We start from the raw sequence: 26291 nt of genomic DNA on the forward strand, positions 1-26291 counted from the left end.
GGTTCTGGGGATAGAACCCAGGGGCATTCGACCTCTGAGCTACACCCCCTGCCCTATTTTTTATTCTTTATTTTGAAACCGGGTCTCACTGAGTTGCAGAGGGCCTAAGTAGCTGAGGCTGTCCGCAAACTGCGATCCTCTGGTCTCAGCCTCCCAAATGCTGGGATTACGAGCGTGCGCTACCATGCCCAGTTCCCAGCCCTATTTTTCTTTTTCTTTTTTTTTTTTTTGGTGGTACTAGGGGTGGAACCCGGGGACTTTTCTATCTCCGGGCTATGGAAACAGGGGCTCACTAAGTTGCTGAGAGCCTCACTAAGCAGCTGAGGCTGGCTTCAAACCTGAGCACTCCTCCTGTCTCAACCTCCCAAGTGCAGGAATTACAAGTGTGTGCCACCACACCTGGCTTATTCTTTATTTTGAAACAGGGTCTCGCTGAGTTGAAAAGGGCCTCACTAAGTTGCTGAGGCTGTCCATGAACTGCGATCCTCCAGTGTCTGCCTCCCAAATGCTGGGATTACAAGTGTGTGCCACCACGCCTGGCCTTATTTTTGGAATTTTATTGGTACAACTGGGTATGGTAGGGCAATCCTGTAATATCACTACTTGGGAGGCTCACTAAGGATCTAAGGCTAGTCAATAACTTGTGATCCTCCTGTCTCAGCCTCCCAAGTACTGGGATAACAAGCATGTGCCAGCACACCTGGCATTACATTCATATGTGTATATATATATATACACACACAATATTTCTTGGTATAGTTCCCTTCTAACCTTATCCTGAAACTTAGCTCCTTCCAATCCATACATGGTAATAAGGTTTAAATTAGAGTTTATCAAAATTTAAAACTGTGTGCTGCAACTGGGTATAGTGGCGCATGCTTATAATCCAAACACTTGGGAGGCTGAGACAGGAGGATCGCAGGTTCAAAGCCAGCCTCAACAAGTAATGAGACTCTCATCAACCTAGCAAAACCCTGTTTCCTAATAAGATATAAAATAGGACTGGGGTTCTAGCCTGGAGGGAGAATGCCCCTGGGTTTGATCCCCAGTATAAAGAAAAAATGAGATGATCACTTCATAACCACTAGAATGGCTATGATCAAAGAGACACAATGCAGAAAATGCTGTGGGAACATAAAATGGCACAGGAAAGCAACCTGGCAACTACTCAAAAAATTATATAGAGTTAACATATATCTTGGTAATTCAACTCCTAGAATTAGGACCCAACAAGTTGAAAATATACATCTACACAAAGCATATACACATATGAGTGTTCACCTGGCATTATTAGGCATAAAAGCAAGAAAGTGGACCCAAACCCAACTGCCCATCAACTGATAAATACATATGTGGCCTACCCAAACACTGAATGCTATTCAGCCATAAAAAGAAATGAACCAATTTCCACCCACTACTTCATTATACATCTGTTATCCTGACCTTTAGGACATTTCTGAAATGTGTCCTCACTTTGACCTCATTTGGCAAGTCTTATTGATGTCTTGTTTTCTGCCATTACTGGGCCAGTTCCTCCTTTAAAGTCTTCCTGAATCCATGCTCAGCAAACTTCAGAGGGGGCTTAAAATTCCATGGTGAAACTATATACTCCTGCTGCTAGAAAAGAGTGTGCACTGTCCTGAAGTCTTGTCTACTAATCTAGGTATTAGTTTTCTTCTTATTCTTAACCATATTATTTACCAGGCATGGTGGCACACCCTTGTAATCCCAGTATTTGGGAGGCTGAGACAGGAAGATTGTGGTTCGTGGCCAGCCTCAGTTAGTGAGGCTCTCTGCAATTTAGTGAGACCCTGTTTCAAAATAAAAAAATTTAAAAAAGGAAGTTGGGAGTGGTGGCGCACGCTTGTAATCCCAGTACTTGGGAGGCTGAGACAGAAAGTTCGCAGGTTCACAGCCAGCCTCAGCTACTTAGTGAGGCCCTCTGCAACTTAACGAGACCCTGTTTCAAAATAAAAAATAGAAGCCAGATGTGGTGGCACACGCTTATAATCCTAGTATTTGGGAGGCTGAGGCAGGAGGATTGTGCAGGTTGGAAGCCGGCCTCAGCTACTCAGGCTCTCAGCAACTTAGTGAGACCCTGTTTCCAAATAAACTATAAAATAGGTCTGGGAGTATAACCCAGAGGTAGAAAAGCCCCTGGGTTCCATGCCCAGTACCACCAAACAAACAAACTAACAAACAATAAAGAAAGAATAAAAACAGGGCTGGGGGTGTATCTCGGAGGTAGAATGCCCCTGGGTTCAATCTCCAGTACTGCAATAAATAAATAAATAGCCGGGCGTGGTGGCACACGCTTGTAATCCCAGCATTTGGGAGGCTGAGACCTGGAGGATCAGGGTTCACGGACAGCCTCAGCTACTTAGTGAGGCCCTCTGCAACTCAGTGAGACCCGGTTTCAAAATAAAGAATAAAAAATAGGGCAGGGGGTGTAGCTCGGAGGTCAAATGCCCCTGGGTTCCATCCCCAGACCCGCAAAAAATAAATAAATAAATAAAATAAATAAATAAATAAATGCAACCCTCAGAGGTAGAATGTCCCATCCCCAGTAATAAAAAGAAAAAAAGCCTATATAATTTCCCTACTGACTTGCTCTGATTGGTTAGAAAATGGATAAGACTAAGCTCTGAAAGGAATTACATATCTGAAAGAGTCTACTGGGCTGAGTACAGTGGCATACGCCCCTAATCCCAGCTACTCAGGAGATTGAGACAGAAGGATTCCAAGTTCAAGGCCAGCCTCTGCAATTTATCCTGCCTCAAAACAAAATGAAAAGGGCTGAAGATGTAACTAAGTAGTCCAGTGCCCCTGGGTTCAATCACCAATACCATGGTAACACACACACACACACACACACACACACACACACACAGAGGAAGGGGGATTCTGGGAAAACCCTAAATCACTTCAACTAGTTTATCAGTGGGGAAACTGTAATGGCAGCTTCTCCTTAAATCTTTAAGTATTCTTTCATTTCAGTTTCACTTATTTAAACTTAAGAGTGGGAGAATGAGAAAAGCATATTAAATATAATCACATTTACTTTATTATAATGGCATTAAAATGCTTTTCAGCCGAGCATGGTGGCACATGCTTGTAATCCCAGCATTCGGGAGGCTGAGGCCAGAGGATTGCAGTTTGCGGCCAGCCTCAGCTACTTAGTGAGGCCCTCTGCAGCTCAGTGAGACCCTGTTTCAGAATAAAAATTAAAAATTAGGGCAAGGGGTATAGCTCAGAGGTCGAATGCCCCTGGGTTCCATCCCCAGACCAACACACACCAAAAAAAAATGTTCTTCATACTTATAGGATCTGTAAATATTTTGCATTATATTGTCTTTATTCATTCTCTCCCCACCCCCAATCTTCTTCAGTACTGGGGATGGAACCCAGGGGCATTCTACATCTGAGCTGCACCCCCAGCCCTATGTTTGTTTGTTTTTTCTTTTTTTTGTCAGTCTGGGGATGGAACCCAGGGGCATTCGACCTCTGAACTACAGCCCCTGCCCTTTTTTTTAATTCCTTATTTTTTAAAGGGGTTGTTTTTTGTTTTTGTTTTTGTCATTTTGGAACCAGAGAGCAAACCCAGAGCACCACACCTGCAAAGCAGGCTCTTTGCCACTGAGCTACATCCTGGCCCCTATTTTTATTTTATTTTATTATTTTTGCGGATCTGGAGATAGAACCCAGGGGCATTCAACCTCCGAGCTAACCCTGCCCTATTTTTATTCTTTATTTTGAAACAGGTCTCACTAAGTTACAGAGGGCCTCACTAAGTAGCTAAGGCTATCCGAGAACCGCAATCCTCTGATCTCAGCCTCCTGAATGCGGGGATTACAAGCAGATGCCACCATGCTTGGCTGAAAAGCATTTTAATGCCTTTATAAAAAATTAAAGTGATTGCCAGGTGTGGTGGCTCACGCTTGTTATCCCCGCGCTTGGGAGGCGGAGACAGGAGGATTGCACTGGTTCGGAGCCAGCCTCACTGGCTTAAGAGACCCTGTTTCCAAAAAATATATATAAAATAGGTCTGGAAGTGTAGCCCGGAGGTAGAAGGGCTTCCAGGAACCCCAGTACCACCAAAAAAAAAAAAATTAAAGTGATTATATTTAACATGCTTTTCTCATTCTCCCACTCTTAAGTTTAAATAAGAATAAAGCCTGGCTCTATTCTTTATTTTGAAACAGGGTCTCATCGAGTTGGAGGCCTCACTAAGTTGCTGAGGCTAGCTGTAAATCAGTGATCCTGCAATCCTCCTGTCTCACCCTACCAAGTACTGGGATTATAAGCATGTGCCACCATGCCTGGTTGTATTATATTTTCAAAGTATGTTTTATTAGTAAGCCAACCCCCTGTGTGCCTAAAGTCGACAACTGCCAATTTCGAATTCCCCATCTCTCAATTCTGTAGAGCTAAAGTCAAAATAACAAAAATTTAGAAATAAAAATTTCATTGCTACCTAATAACATTTAGGTAAAAAAATGCCAAAAAATGAAACAAAAGTAACTATCAAAGAGTATTTTCTTGACATTTATGGGAGAAAAAAAGGAATAAAGTATTGACAGATGCTACAACATGGAAGACCTTGAAAATATAACTAATGAAGCCGGGTGTGGTGGAGCACACTCGTAATCCCAGCAATTAGGAGGCTGAGACAGGAGGAATGTGGCTCGTGGCCAGTCTCAGCTGCTTAGTGAGGCCCTCTACAGCGCAGTGAGAGCCTGTTTCAAAAATAAAGAATAAAAAATAGGGGTACAGCTTGGAGGTAGAATGCCCCTGGCGTCCACCCCTAGTACCACAGGAAAACAAAACAAAAAAAAGGAAGTATAACTAATGAAAGGAGCCAATCACAAAAAGCCACATGTTATATGACTCTCTTTATATTAAATGTCCAAAATAAACAGATTAATAAAGCAGAAAGTAGTTGAGTGGCTGCCAAGGGCTACGGGAAGAAGCAAAGAGGAAGAAATAATAGGTACAAGGTTTCTACCTGTGATGATGAAACAACCCTGCTACCATCAGTGACGTGGTGGTTAGGGTTGAATACCTTTATAAATACACTAAAAATACTGTATTTAGGGTGAATTTTATGGTATGTGAATTACTTCTCAATAATACTGTTATTTTTTTTAAAAGGAGAGCTTATTGTTCAAAATCATTTAACTATAATTCCCCTGCTAACAGTGTAAAGAACACCACACTCCTTATAAAAAGCCAGGCCAGTAACATCAAAACTGGAGCTCCAGAAAGATATTAAGGGCTCTTTCTCAGATTGTTGAACTCCGGGTCAAAGCTTCTCATCCAAACAGGTGATGTTTATGGTGTACACCTGACATCCCAGTACTTGGGAGGCAGAGACAGGAGGATCACAGGTTTGAGGACAGCCTCAGCAATATAGTGGAACTCTCAGCAACTTAGGAAGACCTTGTTTCAAAGCAAAAAAATCAAAAGGGGTTCAGAACCTGGGGTTCAATCCCCAGTACCACACACACACACACACACACACACAAAAAAAAAAAAAGGATAGAGAAATACAGATAAACAACTGTGAAAAATTGAGAAACCCTTGTTTCCTGTAATCTCATTAAATGTTAACCTACCCATTTATTCTATTACTGACACCACTACTATTATTATTTTGTGTGTGTGTGGGGGGGGGGTACTGGGGATGGAACCCAGGGGCATTCTACCTCCAAGATACACCCCCTGCCCTATGTTTTTAATTCTTTATTTGAAACAGGGTCTCACTGAGTTGCAGAGGGCCTCACTAAGTAGCTGAGGCTGTCCGCGAACCCGGATCCTCGAATGCCTCCCGAATGCTGGGATTACAAGCGTTGCACCACCACGCCTGGCTATTATTACATTATTAGAAGACACACTATTAACACCAAAAACTTTCTGAATGCCACTGGAGGCCAGGGCAGGGCCCTTCACTTGCTCCACAAGCACAGCCATCTGTCTATCATATCTTCACACACCGCGCTCAGGACACAGCCAGGCGGCAGGATCTCAGTATTTGGCTGCTGAGTGAGTAACTGTCTGCATGCCAGGCACCTTGCTAGGACCTGAATCGCTCTTCCTCCACCATACATCTGTTTTTGTTTTGTTCCCTTTTTTCTCTTCTTTTGTTTGTGGTATTCAGGATCAAATCCAGGAGCATTCTACGTCTGACTAATACCCCTAGTCCTATTTTACTTTCTTATTTTGAAACAAGCTCTAAGTTACTGTACACTGAGCTCAAACCTGATATCCTCCTGTCTCAGCCTCCCGAGTTCTGAGATTACAAGCCTGTGCCCCCACGCTCCAGGCTCCACCATACATCTTCCACGGGGCTAAACACTGCGGTATTTGGTAATCTTGGCAATGACCTAAATGATCTAGCAGATAGTTCTGAGAAACAAGAAGTTACACAGAACTGCCCATTTTGGACCTGTGACATGCAGCCAGCCTAGTGCCCAGCTGCTCGCTGGCTAGCAAGAGAGACAAACAAGAGATCCGGAAACCTCCACCAGCAAGGAGTCGGGTGAAGCCGGGTGGCCATGGGAGGCCCGAACACTTGCTCAAACAGGCCAGGAGCAGGGAGAGGGGCCAGGGGGCTGTTTCCCCACAAAAATCAACTCTCATGAATCCGTTGGCTCAAAAATAGCAACTGTTAACCAGAATATCTAGGAGTCTCAGCCACCTGAAAGGGGCATATAGGACCTTTAGTTAGAGTTAAATGTCTCAGGTCCAGAATTAAATGTTCTAGGTACAGAATCAAAATAAATGTCTTAGGCACAGAATTAAACGTCTCAGCACCCACCAAATAATGTATGCAATATACATAAATAAGTAATTTAAGAGCCCAGCACGGTGGCACACTCTTGTAATCCTAGTACCTGGGAGGCTGAGACCAAAGGATCACAGGTTCAAAGCCAGCCTCAGCAACATAGCTAGCTCTCAGCAACCTAGTAAGACTGTGTTTCCAAATAAGATAGAAAATCAGGCTGTGGATGGCTTGGAGGTAGAATGCTTCTGGGTTCAATCTCCAGTACCAAAAAAATAAACAAACAAATAACCTAGTTGGGCACAGTGGCACACACATGTAATTCCAGTACTTAGGAAATTGAAGCAGGAGGATCCCAGGTTTGAGGTCTCAACAACTTAACAAGACTTTATTTTATTTTTATTTTTATTTTTACTTTTTTGCAGTACTGGGGATGGAACCCAGGGGCATTCTATTTCTAAGGTATACCCTCAGCCCTACTTTTTTTATTCTTTATTTTAAAACAAGGTCTCAGTGAGTCACAAAGGGCCTCACTAAGTAGCTGAGACTGGCTGCAAACTGCCATCTTCCTGTCTCAGCCTCCCAAATGTTGGAATTACAAGTATACGCCACCATGCCTGGCCAAGACTTTGTTTAAAAAAAAAAAAAAAAAAAAAAAAGCCCGGCATGGTGGCACACACTTGTAATCCCAGAATTCGGGAGGCGGAGACCAGAGGATCGCGGTTCGCGGACAGCCTCAGCTACTCAGTAAAGCTGTCCACAACTTACTGAGACCCTGTTTAAAAATAAAGAATAAAAAATAGGGCAGGGGGTATAGCCTGAAGGTTGAATGTCCCTGGGTTCCATCTCCAGACCTGCAAAAAAATAAAATAACAAGCTAAGTACTAGGGAGGCCGAGACAAGAGGACTGCAGGTTCAGCCAGCATTGGTAACTTAGTGAGGTTCTCTGCAAAATAAAAAATAAAAAGCCGGACATGGTGGTGCATGCTTGTAATCCCAGTACTTGGGAGGCTGAGACAGGAGGATCGCAAGTTTGTTGTGGCCATCCTCAGCTACTTAGTGAGGCCCTCCACAACTTAGTGAGACCCTATTTCAAAATAAAGAATAAAAAATAGGGCTGGCAGTATAGCTTGAAGGTAGAATGCCCCTGGGTTCTATTCCCACTGCTGCAAAATAAATAAAAAATAAAAACAGGGCTGGGGGCGTAGTTGGGAGGTAGAACTTCCCTGAGTTCAATCCTAAACCTGAGTTTAATCCTAAGTATAAAGAAATAAAAAAAGAAAAGAAAAGAAAAAAAGAGGCTAGGGAGCATAGGTCAAAGGTAGAAAGCCCTTGTGTTCAATCCCTGGTACCACTGAAAATAAAAAAGAGGGCTGGGCGTGGTGACGCACACTTGTAATTCCCACGCTTGGGAGGCAGAAACAGGAGGATCATGCAGGTTCGAAGCCAGCCTCAGCTACTTAGTGAGGCTTTCAGCAACTTAGTGAGACCCTGTTTCCAAAAAAAGTATAAAATAGGTCTGGGAGTATAGCCCGGAGGTAGAAAAGGCCCTGGGTTCCACCCCTAGTACCACCAAAAATAAATAAATAAAATAAAATAATAAAAAGAAAGTATTTATGCTAAAACTAAAACACCCCCGTTAGCATTCTGGAGCCCATTTGGCATTTGGCGTCCTGGGGGATGCTCGGCATCCGCATTCAGGTGTGGGGCACATGCATCTGGGTCCAGTGGAAGAGCTCTGAGAGAAAGGGCACAGCTGGCGGCTGGTCTTGCTTCTCAAGAGCTGTAGGCAATCATTTATCAGACACTGAGGGCATCTGTTCTCCTGTAAAATGACGACATAACCAGCTTTGCCTCCCTGGGACAGTAGACTTGCTAATGAAAGCAAGAAATGAGAGAGAAAATACCTGGCAGACCAGAGCCAGGCTTCAGTCCCTCTGCCCGTCAGGTTATTTTGCTCCTTATCACAGGAGCAGATTCATCCTGAGCCCATGGTCATTCTCCACTGAGCCAGAAAGGAGGAAGCCGCCTTCCGCCTCGGTGCAGCAAGACTGGTTTCCCTCAGGGAGGCAAAGGTAAAGGGAAGACAAGATGCCCTTTGATGAGTGGAGGAAGGGGCCAGAGACAAGGCTCCCGCTCTACCCGCTCCACCTGTCTGGCGTCAGTGATCCCACTTTGCTCCGTTCCTGGAGGGTAACGAGCTCCCTGACCCTGCGCCCTGCCACAGGCCACCCTACCCAACTCCACAAGTGTTGGAAACAGTCGCTGGCCCTGGCAACAGCAGGAGAGACACTGATCCCGACTCCCGACTCCTGCCGTCCCTCCACCAACCAGCTGCTAGACTCTCAATCCCCTCCTGGCTTTGCTGCTGTGCGGTCTTAGAAAAGTTCCTTAACTGCTGAAGCCTCAGGGACACAAGATAATAGTAGACTGTACAGCTCCTAGGACTACGGAGGACAAAGGAACGCAAAGTACACAAAGGGCACGGGGACGGCACAGCGCCGGCCCCAGTTAAGCACAAATGTGAGCCAGCCACTGGGAAAATACCAGGTGCGCAACCGGGCCTGCACCTGCCTGCAGCTCAGAAGTTACCCATTCAGGGGCTACATCAGCAGTGTGGTGAGACCTGAAGTGGTTCTACCCGAAAAATGAAAGACCTCACTGCTCACTTCAGATAACTCCATTAGTTTTTCCATGATCAAAAGAGCAGGATAAGAGCCGGGCATGGTGACACACACATGTAATTGCAGTACTTGGGAGGCTGAGACAGGAGGATCGCACAGGTTTGAAGCCAGCCTCAGCTACTGAGTGAGGCTCTCAGCAATTAAGTGAGACCCTGATTCCAAATAAAATATAAAATAGGTCTGGGAGTGTAGCCCGGAGGTAGAAGGCCCCTGGATTTCATCCCCAGCACCACAAAAAAAAAAAAAAAAAAAAAAAAAATTTAAAAAGAGCATGATGACCCAGGTGTGGCAGCACACACCTGTAATCCCAGTACCTGGGAGGCTAAAACAGGAGGATTGCAGGTTCAAGGTCAGCTTCAGCAAGTAGTGAGATTCTCATCAACCTAGCAAGACCCTGCTTCAAAATAAAAATAAAATAGGGCTGGGGGTGTAACTCAGAGGTAGAATGCTCCTGGATTCAATTCCCAGTAACACACACACACACTTTTTTTTTTTTTTTGCGGTACTAGGAATGAAATGCAGGGGCATTCTATCTTCGAGCTACACCCCCAGCCCTATTTTTTATTCTTTATTTTGAAAGAGAGTCTCACTGAGTTGCAGAGGGCCTCACTAAGTAGCTGAGACTGTCCTCCTGTCTCAGCCTCACGAATGCTGGGATTACAAGTGTGCACCACTACGTCTGGCTCCGGCCCTTTTTTTTTTTTTTTTTTTGGTGGTACTGGGGTTCTTGGAAGCCCTTCTACCTCCGGGCTACACTCCAAGACCTATTTTATACTTTTTATTTGGAAACAGGGTCTCTTAAGCCAGCACAGCTGGCTTAGAACCTGTGCAATCCTCCTGTCTCCGCCTCCCAAGCGTGGGGATAACAAGCGTGCGCCACCATGCCTGGCTCCAGCCCTATTTTTTATTCTTGAAATAGGGTCTCACTAAGTTGCAGAGGGCCTCACTAGGTAGCTTGAGGCCATGAACCTGCAATCCTCCTGTCTCAGCCTCCCAAGTACTGGGATTACAAGCGTCCCCAGCTTAATAACATGGTATTATTAATGCTGACTTTTAGTAAAGTAACAATCTACTATCAAAATAATCTGTAAGAAACCCAACAGCAGTTCACACCCCTCTCTCACTTTCTCTAAACTGCCCATGAAGCTTTGCTTTTTATAGGTTTCTAAGTAGTTTGGACAATGAAAATAGCAATAGGCAATGATGCCCCATTGTTTCAACTTAGAGTTCAGAGTGGTTTACAGAAGTGTCCAGCAGCCAGGGTCTGACCCAAGCAAGCCAGGGGAGCAATGCCGGTCCCAAGAGAGCCGTCTCAGTCCTGAGGATCATTCCAGGAAGAAAGTGCACACACAGACTTTGCTCCCTGTCGCCTGGGGAAGGCAAAGGCTAGGAACACAAATGAACTGAAGAGCCTCATGCAGCAGCTCGGCCAGTTAAACCTCAAAGACACCAGAATGCACTCCTCAGGAGCTCAGCATCAAGGTCCCTCCAGCTCTGGCCTCTCTGGAACGGAAGGATCTAATCTGTATCAACTGCAAACAGACATTCCTCTCAGATTTACAAAGATGTCCCAGTGACAGGAGGCAAAACAGGCAACAGGAGGTCTAATTACTCCCAACACAATGAATATGTATAAAACAAATTCCACCCAGGGCCAAGCAGTGAACACACCTTTCCACTGAGATTAAAAAACTAACTTAGGTTGACAGCTATTCCCAAACTAAGTTTCTACTAACAATCTTTATTTGTTGATTTCTGGCTTATTTTTATTCATTCCATTTTTTGGCTGAATTCAGAAGAACCAGAGAAACCAAACAAGATTTTCACTCTTATCAGAACTGGGACCAGTACCCTAAAAAGCAAGTAGAACTCCAATCCCTCAACAGGTGAACAGACTCACTGGAATTCATTCCTTGATCCACAATGACCTGATGTCAGACCACAAAGGGACAGAATTTGGGTAATTTCTTTCTTTCTTCTATGGGCGAGAAGGAAGTGGAGAGTGGGGCCTTTTCCTTCAGAAATCCAAGACCACTATCATTATATATACATACATTTGGGGGTGGTGACTAGGGATTGAACCCAGGGTATTCTCTCAGCTACACCTCCAGCCATATTTTATTTTTATTTTGAAACAGGATCTCACTAGGTTAATGAGAGTCTCACTACTTGCTGAGGCTGTCCTCAAACTTGTGATCCTCCTGTCTCAGTCTCCTGAGTATTGGGATTACAGGCATGTGCTACTATGCTTGGCTTATCCTTATATTCAAAAGAATATTAGAACTGGGCATGGTGGCACATGCTTGTAATCCCAGTACTTGGCAGGCTGAGACAGGAGGACTGCAGGTTCATGGCCAGCCTCGGCTACTTAATGAGGCCCTCTGCAACTTACTGTGTTTCAAAAGAATAAAGAATAAAAGACTATCAGGCAATGACTTGTTTGTGTCCTATCAAAGAGGATTTTACTAAAAATGTGTCAAACAGACCAGTAGCCAGTCTGTTTTTATTTTTCTCTTTTTAGCTAGTCTATTTTTAAAGTTCAAATGATAAGGAGGTTCCATTCCAATAGTAAAGTTCTATTAAAACGTTTCCTCAACACACAAGCTCAGAAAATGTTGCTTCATTCTGTCTAAAAGGAATATATACTTTGTGCTTATCCGTGTATGTGTTAATAGAGTTTCATGTGAAAACACAGTCTTTCTCAATCAAATGTTTTCTTAAGATGACTGAAGTCACGAGGTTGGCCTCACAAACACGGAGCACACTGGGTGAGGGCAAAGATCGCTCTTCTTCCACTGCGCGTCCCAGCAAGTTCCAACACTTGAGAGGTCAGGAACTCCCTCCTGTGTCTATAGCTACTGGTGGAGCCTCTGGCCCTCCCCAAAGATACTGCCCACAGCTCCTGCTGCCCTTGCAGGAAAGAAAATTTCTATGTGGACATGATCCACAATCTTTTTTTTTGTGTGTGTGTGTGTGTGATACTAGGGGTCAAACCCAGGAGCATTCTACCTCTGACTTATACTCCCAGCCCTATTTTTTATTCTCAATTTCTGAAGCAGGGTCTCACTAAGTTGTGGAGAGCCTCTCTAGGTAGCTGAGGCTAGCCACAAACCTGCGGTCCTCTGGTCTCAGCCTTGACAAATTTTTTACAAAAGCTTATTTTTTTGTTTTTGTTCCATGATCAATGTCTTTGCCCACACCCAACTCAGGCTGTTCAGCACCCATTTACACCCGAATAAAGCCTTCTACTTCAAGACCAGTCACCCTTTTTACACACCAAGATTTGCCCACAATGAAGGCAGGCACAAGCTCTGGTAAGGCTGTAGACTTACCGGTAAAGAGCCACATTGGACAGAAGACAAGAGCTAGGCCTGGATTACACAGTTCACGGCAGCGACTCAACCCCTCTCCTGCTCAAAGCTTTCATTCCCGCCCACCTTCGCGGTGAACATTTTTCTATTGTTCCCATCTCTGAGCTTCCCAACTAGAATGCATTCCATGCAGAGGTCTGGTCCGTGCTATTAACCACCACATCACTAGATCCCTCGCACAGAGCCTGACACATAATAGGAAATCAAGACGTATTTGCTAAATAAATGAACACAGCGCCAAAGGTCTAGAAGCTGTATTCTCGATGGGAGAGGAGTCAAACTGCACTTCCATGCATTCAATTTCTCCACGCCTGTTTGTTTCCCTATAAAATGGTAACAGCACAATCTACTTCAAAGAGTAGTGTGATTCACGCACAGGAGAGGCATTTACTCAATGCTACAGAAGTGTTGACTGACATTGTTACAGTTGCCCTGGTTTGGTGTTGAGCCAGTCCTCACCACAACAAAATTTCTCTTTTTCCAAACAAAAACCTTCCTTATAGGAGGTTTCTAAAAAATGTTTTTCTTTTCTTTTTCTTTTTTGGTACTGGGGACTGAACTGAGGAGCATTCTACCTCAAATCTACATCTAAAGCCCTATTTTACTTTTGTTGTTGTTGTTGTCATTTTGGTTTCTTTTATTTTTGGTGGCACTAAGGATTGAACCCAGGGACATTCTACCTCCAAGCTATACCCCTAGCCCTACTTCTTATTTTTATTTTATTTTATTTTATTTTTTCAGGTCTGGGGATGGAACCCAGGGGCATTTGACCTCTGAGCTATACCCTCTGCCTTATTTTTTATACTTTATTTTGAAACAGGGTCTTAATGAGTTGTGGAGGTCCTCACTAAGTAGCTGAGACTGTCTGCAAACTGCGATCCTCCGGTCTCAGCCTCCTGAATGCTGGAATTACAAGCGTGCGCCACCACACCCAGCTCTAAGTTTTGGGGGGTTTTTTTGTTTTGTTTTGTTTTATTTTTTGCCAGTCTGAGGATGGAACCCAGAGGCATTTGACCTCTGAGCTACACCCCCTGCCCTAAGTTGCAGAGGGCCTCACTAAGTAGCTGAGGCTGTCTTAGAACCGCGATCCTCAGATCTCAGCCTCCCGAATGCTGGGATTACAAGCTTGCGCCACCACGCCTGGGCTTTAGTTTTTGTGTTGTTTTTTTTTTAAACAGGGTCTCATTATGTTGATGAGAATCTCACTACTTGCTGAGTATGTCTTCAAACATGTGATCCTCCTGTCTTAGACCAAGTACTGAGATTACAGGAGTGTACCATCATTTTGAAACAGTATTGCTAAATTGCTGAGTCCTGGCACTGAACCTTCTTCAATCCTCCTCTCTCAACCTCCCCACTACAAACACATACCACCACAGCCCAAAAATAAATGTCTCATTAAAGAAATACAAAAAGCTGGGCGTGGTGGCGCACACTTGTAATCCCAGCATTCAGGAGGCTGAGACCAGAAGATCTTAGTTCGTGGACAGCCTCAGCTACTTAGTGAGGCCCCCTGCAACTTAGTGAGACCCTGTTTCAAAATAAAGAATAAGCCAGGCGTGGTGGCGCACGCGTGTAATCCCCGCGCTTGGGAGGCAGAGACAGGAGGATCGCGCAGGTTCGAAGCCAGCTGCGCTGGCTTAGGAGACTCTGTTTCCAAAAATAAAAAAATAGGTCTGGGAGTGTAGCCCAGGAGGTAGAAGGGCTTCCAGGAAGCCCTGTACCACAAAAAAATAAAAAAATAAAAAATAGCCAGGTGTGGTGGCGCATGCTTGTAATCCCTACGCTTGGGAGGCGGAGACAGGATGATCACGCAGGTTCGAGGCCAGCCACACTGGCTTAATAGACCCTATTTCCAAAATTTAAAAAGTATAAAATAGGTCTGGGAGTGTAGGCCGGAGGCAGAAGGGCTTCCAGGAACCCCAATACCACCAAAAAATAAATAAATAACAAATAGGGCAGGGGGTGTAGCTCAGAGGTCAAATGCCTCTGGGTTCCATCCCCAGACCCACAAAAAAATAATAATAAAAAAGAAATACAGATAATTAAACTCATAAAAAAGCACTGTCAAGCCAGGCGTGGTGACACACGCTTGTAATCCCAGCATTTGGAAGGCTGAGACTGGAGGATCGTGGTTCAAGGACAGCCTCAGCTAGTTAGGCCCTTCACAACTTAGTGAGACTATTTCAAAATAAAGAATAAAAAATAGGGCAGAGGTAAGCTGGGCGTGGCGGTGCACACTTGTAATCCCAGCATTCAGGAGGCTGAGACCAGAGGATTGTGGTTCGTGGACAGCCTCAGCTACTCAGTGAGGCCCTCTGCAACTTGGTGAGACCCTGTTTCAAAATAAAGAATAAAAATAGGGCAGGGGATGTCGCTCAGAGGTCAAATGCCCCTGGGTTTCATCTCCAGACCCGCAAAAAAAAAAAAAAAAAAAAAAAAAAAAAATAGGGCAGAGGTGTAGCTCAAAGGTGAATACCCCTGGGTTCCATTCCCAGACCCTCAAAAAAATAAAAAATAAGATAACAAACCACTGTATTTTTCAAAAGAATAATCTGATATGATTCCAAGACTACATACACCAAAGACTAACTAAAAAGCTTTTTCTTTTTTTTTTCCACTGGTGGCACAGGGGATTGAACCCAGAGGCACTCTATCACTAAGCTCTTTTTTTATTTTGAAACAGTCTCGCTAAATTGCCAGGCTAGCCTCACATTTGTACTCCTCCTGTCTCAGCCTCCCAAGTACTAGGATTGTAAGTGTGTACTACCACACCTGCTATGCTGAAGATCCTAAAAGAGATCTATAACCAGGAGCAGTACCACTCCCCTATAATACCAGTACTTTGGGAAGCTGAGATCAGAGGAATGCAGGTTCAAGGACAGCATGTGGTTATTTAGCAAGACCTTGTTTCAAATAAAAATGAAATAGGAAGCCAGGTATGTGGTTGTAATCCCAGCATTTGGGAGGCTGAGACAGAGGATCATGGTTTGCTACTTAGTGAGGCCCTTTGCAACTTAGTGAGACCTTCAAAATAAAGAATAAAAAGCCCGCAGTGTGGCCCACGCTTATAATATCAGTACTTGGGAGGCTGAGACTGGAGGACAGCAGTTCACAGACAGCATCCACTACTTAGTGAGGCCCTCTGCAAGTTAGTAAGACTCTGTTTCAAAGTAAAGAATAAAAAATAGGGCTGGGAGTGTACCTTAGAGGCAGAATGCCCCTGGGTTCCATCCTCAGTACCGCAAAAATAAATAAATAAATAAATAAAATGAAATAAAATAAAATAGTCCTGGCCAGGCGTGGTGGCACATGCTTGTAATCCCAGCATTCAGGAGGCTGAGACAGGAGGATCACGGTTTGTGGACAGCCTCAGCTACTTAGTGAGTCCCTTTGCAACTCAGTGAGACCCAGTTTCAAAATAAAGAATAAAAAATAGGGCAGGGATGTACCTCAGAGGCTGGGGATGTAGTTCGGAGGTAGAATGCCCCTGAGTTCAATCCCCAGTACAAAAAAAAATAGTTTTCCAATGATAAAAGTGATGTCTGTGCAACACTCTGTGTGATTATACCAAAGACCACTGAATTGGAGACTTTTTTTTTTTTTTTGCGGTACTGGGGATGGAACCCAGGGGAATTCTACCTCCAAGCTACACCCCCAGCCCTATTTTTTTTGTGTGTGTATGGTACTAGGGGTGGAACCCAGAGGCTTTCTACCTCCGGGCTACACTCCCAGACCTTTTTTATATTTTATTTGGAAACAGGGTCTCACTAAGTAGCTGAGGCTGGCTTAGAACCTGTGCGATCCTCCTGCCTCAGCCTCCCAAGTGCAGGGATTATTACAAGTGTGCGCCACCACGCCCGGCTCCCAGCCCTATTTTTTATTCTTTATTTTGAAACAGGGTCTCATTAAGTTGTGGAGGGCCTCACTAAGTAGCTGAGGCTGGCCATAAACCTGGGAATATCCTGTCTCAGCCTCCCAAGTACTGGGATTACAAGCTTGTGCCACCACACCCAGCTGAATTGGATACTTTAAAACAGGTAATAGAGCCAGGTGTGGCAGCACCTGACTGTAATCTTAGTACTTGGGAGGCTGAGTCAGGAGGATCACAGGTTCAAGGTCTGCCTTAGCAACTCAGTGAGACACTGCTTCAAAATAAAAAGAGCTGGGGATGTAACTTGAAGTAGAATGCCCTGAGTTCAATCCCCAGTACAGGAAGAGGAGAAGAGCTCACAGGCACTCCTCCCAAGCAGGCAAGACCCTCCAGAACAGTTCAACCAGCCATTAAAAATACTAAACCCGGCATGTGATCCCAATAGTTGGAAGGTTGAGACAAGAGGATGGCAGGTTTGAGAATAGCCTCAGCAATGTATTAAGGCCCTGTTTCAAAATAAATAATAAAAAGGCCTGGAAGAATAGATAAGAGATAGAATGGCCCTGGGTTCAATCCCTAGTACCCCCCAAAAAAGAGGGATTCAGTCAGTAAATGTATCCACAGTGAATATAGATAAGGGCCGACTTAATAGGAAATCTGCCTATTATATTACCCCCAGCTCAAAACCCAAAGAGTTGCCCAATTAAAAAAAACAATCACTTTAAGGAAATGACAAACAGAGCTTGAAGGTAACTTAAAATAGCTGAAGATGGGTTCCCTAGAAGGCTGACTCATGGTGGTTTTGGTGGCTTATATAGGTCAAGTTTTAAACAGCCCTGTACTAAAGAGTCTCCCAGGTTAAATGCCAGGAGTCTGTTAACTCAATCAGTTCAAGGTTCACAAAATGCTGAGCAGAAGAAACTAAAGGCACATAATAGGGGCTCTTCTGTCTTTCTGTATGTCTGAGTCATCCCCAACACTGTGTCCCAGTAATCCCATTTAATGCCTTCCCCTCTTCCACCATCACTCAACAAAAGGGGCTTTTACTTGGGTTTCTGTGAGTGCAAAGCTGTGGTGGAGGAGAGAGGCTCTGCCACTCATCCAACTATTGCTTATTATCATGGCGGGTAGCTCTTAGGTGAATGTACAGGGTTTTGTCACATTTTTTAAGTGGCACCTAAGAAATCTAATGGTAAATATATTTATGTTCTTAGCAGAATTGGCCAGAGGTAACCAGCCACAGCACCAAAATTTGTCCTTACATTGTAATAGTTTGGCCATTCATGATGATCCCTGTGGCTCCAAATGCACTGCACAGGATGAAGTCCTGTGGGGTTTTGGCCAGCCTCGCTGCAGCAGAGGCCTGGAAAGAGTAAGCCCCAAGAAGCTCCCAGGGCCAGAGGCCAGAGGCCAGGACCAGTGAGGCCAACAGCAGTGGAGACAAAGACAAGACGCTACAGAGAAACCTGACACACCATGCAGCCAGCTTGTGGTCGAGAACTCCCATACAGCAAGAAAACACCCTCTCCTGTTTTCCATTCCTGAATCCCACTAGAGTAATGTCCCTTTTAGCCAATATAGAAAAAAAAAAAAAAAAAAAAAAGCCAAGTCCCAGTATTTGGAGCAGCACTATTCTGGTACTGTAAACAAGAGAGGCAGCCAAGCAATGGGATGGTCTTAAAGGAACAGCTCAGGAAGATGACCAATGGCTTGGCTGAAGGGAAGGACCAGACCCATCATAGGCCCCGTCTAGAGAGGGCCCACAGCTCCTTCTTTACTTTTATTTATTTTTATTTTTTGTTTACTTTTATCTTGATACTGAAGATTGTAACTCTGAGCTATACCTGTAGCTCCCCCCTTTTTTTGAAACAGGGTTTTGCTAAGTTGCTGAGGCTGGTCTGGAACCTGCATTCCTCCCATCTCAGCCTCCCAGGTACTGGAATTATAAGCATGCACCACGCTTGGCTCCAAGGCTGCTGAGCTGAGGAGGCCCTTGCCCAGGTAGACACTTCGTTAGTGTCTTAGCATTCCTGGGTCACTGAGCCTTCTTATGAGACTATCTGGTCAGCATCAGGACTTCACAAGGGGAGATTCTTTTGGGAGGGTAGAGTTACTGGGGATTCTACCTCTGAGATAAACCCCAGCCCTATTTTATTTTTATTTTGAAACAGGTATCGCTAGGTTGATGAAAGTCCCACTACTTGCTGAGGCTATCCTCGAACCTGCAATCCTCCTGTCTCAGTTTCCCAAGTACTAGGATTACAGGTATGCCCCACCATGCCTGGCAAGTGGGAGACTTCTGACATGAAAAAGTCCTGAGCTCTCTTGCTGTCGCCGTCAGAGGTCCTTCAGCACGAAGGCAAAACAGGTGCAGTTTCTCACCAGTGTGTTTATTTGCTATCTAGGAAAGAGGGAAAGTCACAGAACATAATTTGAGTGGGGTGGCGGCAAAACAACCAACCAAACAAACAAACAAACTTGTATGGAGATTTCTTTTTAAATGCAAGAATAAAGGGAAGAGCCGGGCATGGTGGCACATGCTTGTAATCCCAGTACTTGGGAGGCTGAGACAGGAGGTTCGCACAGGTTCAAAGCCAGCCTCAGCCACTTAGTGAGGCTCTCAGTAACTTAGTGAGACCCTGTTTCCAAATAAAATATAAAATAGGTCTGGGAGTGTAGCCTAGAGGTAGAAAACTCCTGGGTTCCATCCCCAGTACCACAAAAATAAAAAAAGAAAGAAAGAAAGCCTTTTAGTGTTTCACCTTTGCCCCGCTGACTAGTAAACATTCTGACAAAACAAGATGTCTGACTCCCTTGAGACCCAACAGATTGGAAAATACCATCATCTTCCTCCACCAAGAGCCCTAATTGCTAGAAACTTCATTCTTCTGACCTCTGAGTTGTTTGCTAAGGGCGCTGCATCTGGCTTCAGGAGATTTGTTGTGGGGGTCATTTATTTAGTAAGGCTCTAAATGATGAATCCATTGTCCCTTTGGTTTTCCTAGTACTGTTTGACTGAGGCCTAGAAAAATCAATGAACACAACCCAGAGAGCCTGACCATGCCACTAGAGAGGTTACAGACTATGCCAAAGGAGAACTGACTCCACCAGCTGGATTACTTCTGAGGAGTACACAGAGCCAAAAGATGAAAGGCTGGTGTCTGGTTAAACTTTTTGTCCCTGATATATTTTCCACTTCACTAGGATCCAGATCTCCTGCTAGAATGAACCTTCATCTGTTCAGTTTCTCAATTGTGGCACTACTGACATTTTGTACCAAATGATTCTCGTGTGGGGGCTGCTCGATACCCCATGTAAGATATTTACCAGCAGCCATCTCTCTTACCCCCAAGATGTGGCACACACGTCAGAACGCTGCCAAATGCCTCTGAGGAACCAGGCTTGGTGATGCCCACCTGTGACACAAGCTACTGACTGAGGAGGCTAAAACAGAAGACGCCAAGTTCAAGGCCAGCCTGGGCAACTTGGCATGACACTATGGCAAAATAAAATTTTACACCTGAGGTAGAACACCTCAGGTGTAAGTACCTGCCTAGCCTGTGTGAGTCCCTGGGTACAATTCCCAGCACCAAAGGAAAAATATATATATCATTCTTGGTTAAGAACCACTATGTGACTTCCGGGAAGATGGTGACCGAGAAAAGCGGGGCTTAAGAGTCCCGCTAACAACCAATCTCCATTACCACAAAAAGAGTGCCTTTCATAGCCAGAAAACACCATCACCAGAAAAACAAAAAAAAAACCACCAGGCTCCAGAGAGAAAGCGGACTGAGAACAGAGCTCAGGGCCACAGAGGAGACACACGCGCCCGAGGACACGGCAGCAGCGCCATACTGCCGGCGGCAGCGGCGAACTCAACGGACGGCTACAGCAAGCCAGGTGAGCCGCTGCGGAACAGCCAGGCGGGATCTTTCGGCGCAGACAGCATTTAAAGCTCCCAGTGGCTGAGCTCAGCACACGCTGCAGGGATTCAGAGTGGAAATCAAAACCAGAGAAGAAAAAATACGCCAGCCTCATGGCCGAGGGCATGGCAGAGGCGCCATATTGACACCGGCGGCGGCAGCAGCAGTGAATTCACCGAGTCCAGTACAGCTACATCTGCGTACTCAAGAACAGTGAGTCAAATTGCGGGCCACAGAGGAGAAATCCCAGTATTGGGCCTCCTGGGACTTGACCCAGTGAGGGAGTGGTGGTGGCAGAGATATCACACCATAGGAGAACGTGCAACCTGGCACCCCCCATAGTTTAAAGCAGCCTCTATCGACTCCCTGGGTCGGAGACTCTGTGATACAACCCAGTAAAGGAGTAGTGGGGTCTGAGATAATACAGACTCAAGATCCAGAGCACCTTAAGTGAAGCCATAGTGACCCAAGGGAAGAACCCAGAGAAGGCACAAACCTCCGAAATCATGGGAAAGAGGAATAACACTGGAGTAATGAATGTGCACAACCCCACAACATCAGAACCTGACAAAACAGAAAATCAGAGATTTCTAGAAGATCAAATCAGGAAAATAACTGTAGAAATAATAGAGGTGCTTCGAAAAGAACTCAGAGAGAGCCAAAAAGAGATAAAGGATGCAATTAATGAAGTAAAGGCCTCAATTCAAAGCACAAACAACCGATTAGACCACATGGAGAACAGAATCTCGCTCTTAGAAGATGAGCAATCCAAAAATGAATGCATAGTTTCTAATCTAGAAAAAAATATCCAACAGCAGGAATCTGACATTGAAGAAATATGGGCCCATCTTAAGAGAGCTAACCTAAGAATAATTGGAATAGAGGAGGGAAAAGAAAGTGAAACCAAAGGGATCAACAATCTCTTCAAGGAAGTAATAGCAGAAAATTTTCCAAATATAGAGCAAAAGGTTGATACACAGATCCAGGAAACTTATAGAACTCCCTTTAGACAGGATCAGAGAAGAGGATCCCCACGCCATATAATTGTCAAAATGACCAATGTGGAAGCCAAGCAGAGAATCTTAAAGGCAACAAAAACAAAGGGCCAACTGACATTCAGAGGCAAACCAATTAGAATCACTCAAGACTTCCCAAACCAAGTCATGAGAGCCAGAAGGGCTTGGAGTAACATATTCCAAACTCTGAAAGAAAACAACTTCCAGCCAAAAATTTCCTATCCAGCAAAACTTTCTATCAAATTAGATGGAGAAATAAGAAGCTTCCATGACAAACAGAAACTGAAGGAATTTATGTCTTCAAAACCAGCGCTAGAGAAAATACTCAAAGAGATTAACTACAAAGAAGAAATAGGTAACACTCACCAGAACCAGAGAAACAAGAGTTTCCATCCAACAGACAACTAAGATTGGTTATCTGTGGAGATTCATTATTTATGTTAGTCTTTTACCTATCTCTAAGTTGTATTGTTTGCCTTTATTGTTGTTAATTTTTAGGATTTCTAGTTGGAATATTAATATACCTTCAGATATAGCATTTGGAAATATTTTATCCAATTCTATTAGTAACTTTTAACTCTGTTTACATTGTCTTTGGATATACAATATTTTCTTTTATTTTTTAGGGAGTTTGTATACTCCTCTGTTGCCTGTACCATTGAAATCATATCCAAGAAATCACTGCCAATTTCAATGTTGTGAGGTTTTATGACCCAGATTTTCTCCTAAAAGTTTATAGTCTTAAGATTTATATTTAGGTCTTTTATCTAATTTGAGTTAATACTTGTATATGGGATTAGGTAAAGGTCCAATTTTATTCTTTTCCATGTAATTATTATTTTTCAACAATATTTAGTTAAAAGATTATTATTTCCACCACCAAATGTTCGTGGAAACCTTGTCAAAAATAACTTGACAATATAGGGAAGAATTTAGCTCTAGGCTTGTATTTAACTCCAATGGTCTATATATCTGCCTTTAGAACAGTACTACACTGTTTCAATTATTGTAGCTTTATATGGTTTGAAATCAGAAAATATATATCTGCTAGCTTTGTTCTTTTTCAAGATTGTTTTGGGTATCTAGAATTCATATTCCATATTAGGATAGATTTTTTTCTGAAAAATAAATATATAAATATATGATAGTTTCACCTAAAAAAACAGAAAAAAATATGCTCTAGTAAGAAAGAAAGCAAAAAGAAATATTGAAATGCTATCTTTAAATCATCAAACGCTTGGTATCAGACAAATGAAACTGTTATGTGAGATTATCATTTTTAATTTTGGATAAATTGCTATAATACTAGATGTCAACCACTAAGCCAAGCATGGAAAGGAGGGATGGGGAGAGAATGGGGTGGGGATCGGGTGGGGGCTGACTGGGCGATGTGTGCATGTATGTCTACAAAAGTTTGTATCCCACTATGATGTATGAATACAGTGCACCAATAAAATAAAATTTAAAAAAAAAAAAGATTTTCTTTGCCTCAAAAAAAAAAAAAAAAAAAAAAAGAACCACTATGTTAGATAATACCAAATGAGACAAATTGAGCTTTTTTTTTTTTTTTTCCAGTGCTGGGAGTTGAACTCAGAGGCATACCTCTAAGCTATATTCCCAGCCATACATTTTATTCTTTATTTGGAAACAGGGTCTCACTAAGTTGCAGAGGACCTCAGTAGCTAAGGCTGCTGAAAACCTGCGATCTTCCTGTCTCAGCCTCCCAAGTACTGGGGTTAAAGGCACGCCCCACTTCTGCACTTTTTTTTTTTTTTTTTGATGGAACCCAGGGGCATTCTACCTCTGAGCTACACCCTAGCCCTATTTGTTATTCTATGTGTGTGTGTGTGGGCGGGGGGGGGGGGGGGTGCTTGGGATTAAACCCAGGGGCATTCTACCTCCAAGTAACAGCTTACCTATGAGGTGCCAAAGAAATCCTATAAATTAATTTGAAAATAATCAAAACCAATCAGGTATGGTGGCGCATGGTTGCAATCCCAGTGTTTGGGAGGCTAAGACAGGAGGATCACAGTTCACAGACAGCCTCAGCTACCTAGTGAGGCCTTTTGCAACTCAGTGAAACCCCTGTTTCAATATAAAGAGTAAAAAATAGGGCTAGGGGTGTAGCTCGGAGGTAGAATGCCCCTAAGTTATATACATACATACATACATACATACATACACACACACACACACACACACACACACACACACACACACTCTAAATAAATAAATAAATAAATAAAAGATAGGACTGGGGTTGTAGCTTAGAGTAAAATGTCCCTGGGTTCAACACCCAGTTCTGGAAAAAAAAATCCAGTGATCAATTCAGTTTTTTTGTTTTCTTTTGTTTTTTTGTGGTACTGGGGATGGAACCCAGGGGCATTCTACCTCCAAGAAAGAGACACCTGCAGCCCTATAATTTATTCTTTCTTTATTTTGTATGTGGTACCAGGAATTGAACCCAGGGGCTTTCTACCCCTGGGCTATATTTCCAGACTTATTTTATACTTTATTTGGAAACAGGGTCTCACTGAGTTGCTGAGAGCTTCACTAAGTAGCTGAGGCTGGCTTTGAACCTGTGCAATCCTCCTGTCTCAGCCTCCCAAGTGCTGGGATTACAAATATAAGCCACCACGCCCAGCTTTTTATTCTTTATTTTGAAACAGAGTCTCACTGAGTTGCAAAGGGCCTAAGTAGCTGAGACTGTCCACAAACCTTGATCCTTCTGTCTCAGCCTCCAAATGCTGGGATTACAAGCATGCACCACCTTGCCAGGCTTTTTTTTTTTTTTTTTTTTTTTAATGGTACTGGGGTTCCTGGAAACCCTTCTACCTCTGGGCTACACTCCCAGACCTATTTTATGTTTTTTTTTTTTTTTAATTTGGAAACAGGGTCTCTTAAGCCAGTGTGGCTGGCTTCGAACTTGCACGATCTTCCTGTCTCCACCTCCCAAGTGCGGGGATTACAAGAGTGCGCCACCACACCCGGCACACCGGGCTTTAGTTCAGCTTTTACTGCTATGAAGGAGTTCCTCAGAGATAACGTTGTCTCTTAAATTTACGTACAATTGTTTCATTTGATTCTCACAGCTGCTATGAGGAACTGGTAAGCTAGTCCTGAAATTATAATGAAATGCAGTTAGAAAGTTTTGGTTTTTATGTTTTTTTGGTTTTTTTTTTTTTGGTGGTACTGGGGTTCCTGGAAGCCCTTCTACCTCTGGGCTACACTCCCAGACCTATTTTTACATTTTTATTTGGAAACAGGGTCTCCTAAGCCAGTGCACGCAGCTGGCTTCGAACCTGCGCAATCCTCCTGTCTCTGCCTCCCAAGCGCGGGGATTACAAGCGTGCGCCACCACGCCCGGCAATTAGAAAGGTTTTTTTGTTGTTTTTTTTTTGTTTTGGTGGTACTGGGGGTAGAACCCAGTGGCTTTCTACTTCCGGGCTACACTCCCAAACCTTTTTTATATTTTATTTGGAAACAGGGTCTCACTAAGTTGCTGAGAGCTTCATTAAGTAGCTGAGGCTGGCTTTGAACCTGTGCAATCCTCCTGTCTCAGCCTCCCAAGCGCAGGGATTACAAGTGTGTGCCACCACACCCGGCCTGCAGTTACAAAGTTTAACTAAATCAGTTAAAGATGGTAAGAGTATCATAGTTAAGAATTTGATTTTTTTTTAATTGTACACTGGACAAGGGTGTTCTACCTCTGAGCTATACCCCAAGCCCTTAATTGCTTTTTATTTTAAAACAAGGTCTCATTAAATTGCTGAGGTAGGCTTCAAAACTGTGATCTTTTAGTCTCAACCACGCCCAGCCAAGAATGAAGATTTTATTTATTTATTTATTTATTTATTTACTTATTTATTTGCAATACTAGAGATGGTACACAATAGCATTCTACACCCCAGTCCTATTTTTTATACTTTACTTTGAAACAAGGTGTCAGTAAGTTGCAGAGGGCCTCACTACTAGCTGAGACTCTGCAAACTTTCCATCATCCTGTCTCAGCCTCCCAAGTAATGGGATTACAAGAGTGTGCCACCATACCATGACGAGCTAAGAATAAGAGTGTGTGTGTGTGTGTATATGTGTGTGTGTGTGTGTGTGTGTCTGTGGATGGAACCCAGGGGCATTCGACCTCCAAGCTACACCCCCTGCCCTATTTTTTATTCTTTATTTTTAAACAGGGTCTCACTAAGTTGCGGACGGCCTCACTAAGGTAGCTGAGGCTGTCTGCGAACCACGATCCTCTGGTCTCAGCCTCCTGAATGCTGGGATTACAAGCATGCACCACCACGCCTGGCAATAAGAATTTTAGAGTAAGAAGCCTATGTTCAAATCCTTTGCCACTTACTGTAACTTGATCTTGGCAAGCTGTTTCAGGGTCCTCATCTATAAAACACAATTATTTTATAGAGTGTAGTAGGCTAAATATTGACTTTCTCCCAATATTGGCCACATACTAATTCTTGGAACCTATGAATTTGTCACTTGTGGCAAAATGGACTCTGAAAATGTGATTAGGTTAAGGCCTTTGAGATGGGGAGACTGTGGTGGATCACCTTTGTGGGTCCAATGTCATCACGAGGATCCTTACAAAGAGGGAGCCGAGTCCTGCATGGTGGTACATGCTTATAAT

The 26291-nt window shown here is 43.7% G+C and overlaps 1 protein-coding gene across 2 annotated transcripts in view; it reads right to left on the minus strand.

Moving 5' to 3' along the window:
• Window positions 1-26291, minus strand: part of ZFYVE1 (zinc finger FYVE-type containing 1) — a gene marked incomplete at both ends in the record, with an annotated part of 65691 nt that overhangs the window by 27909 nt on the left and 11491 nt on the right. The gene's annotated exons all lie outside the window — the stretch shown is intronic.

The sequence above is a fragment of the Muscardinus avellanarius genome (assembly GCF_963383645.1).
Source record: "Muscardinus avellanarius genome assembly, chromosome: 12".
Lineage (NCBI taxonomy): Eukaryota > Metazoa > Chordata > Mammalia > Rodentia > Gliridae > Muscardinus > Muscardinus avellanarius.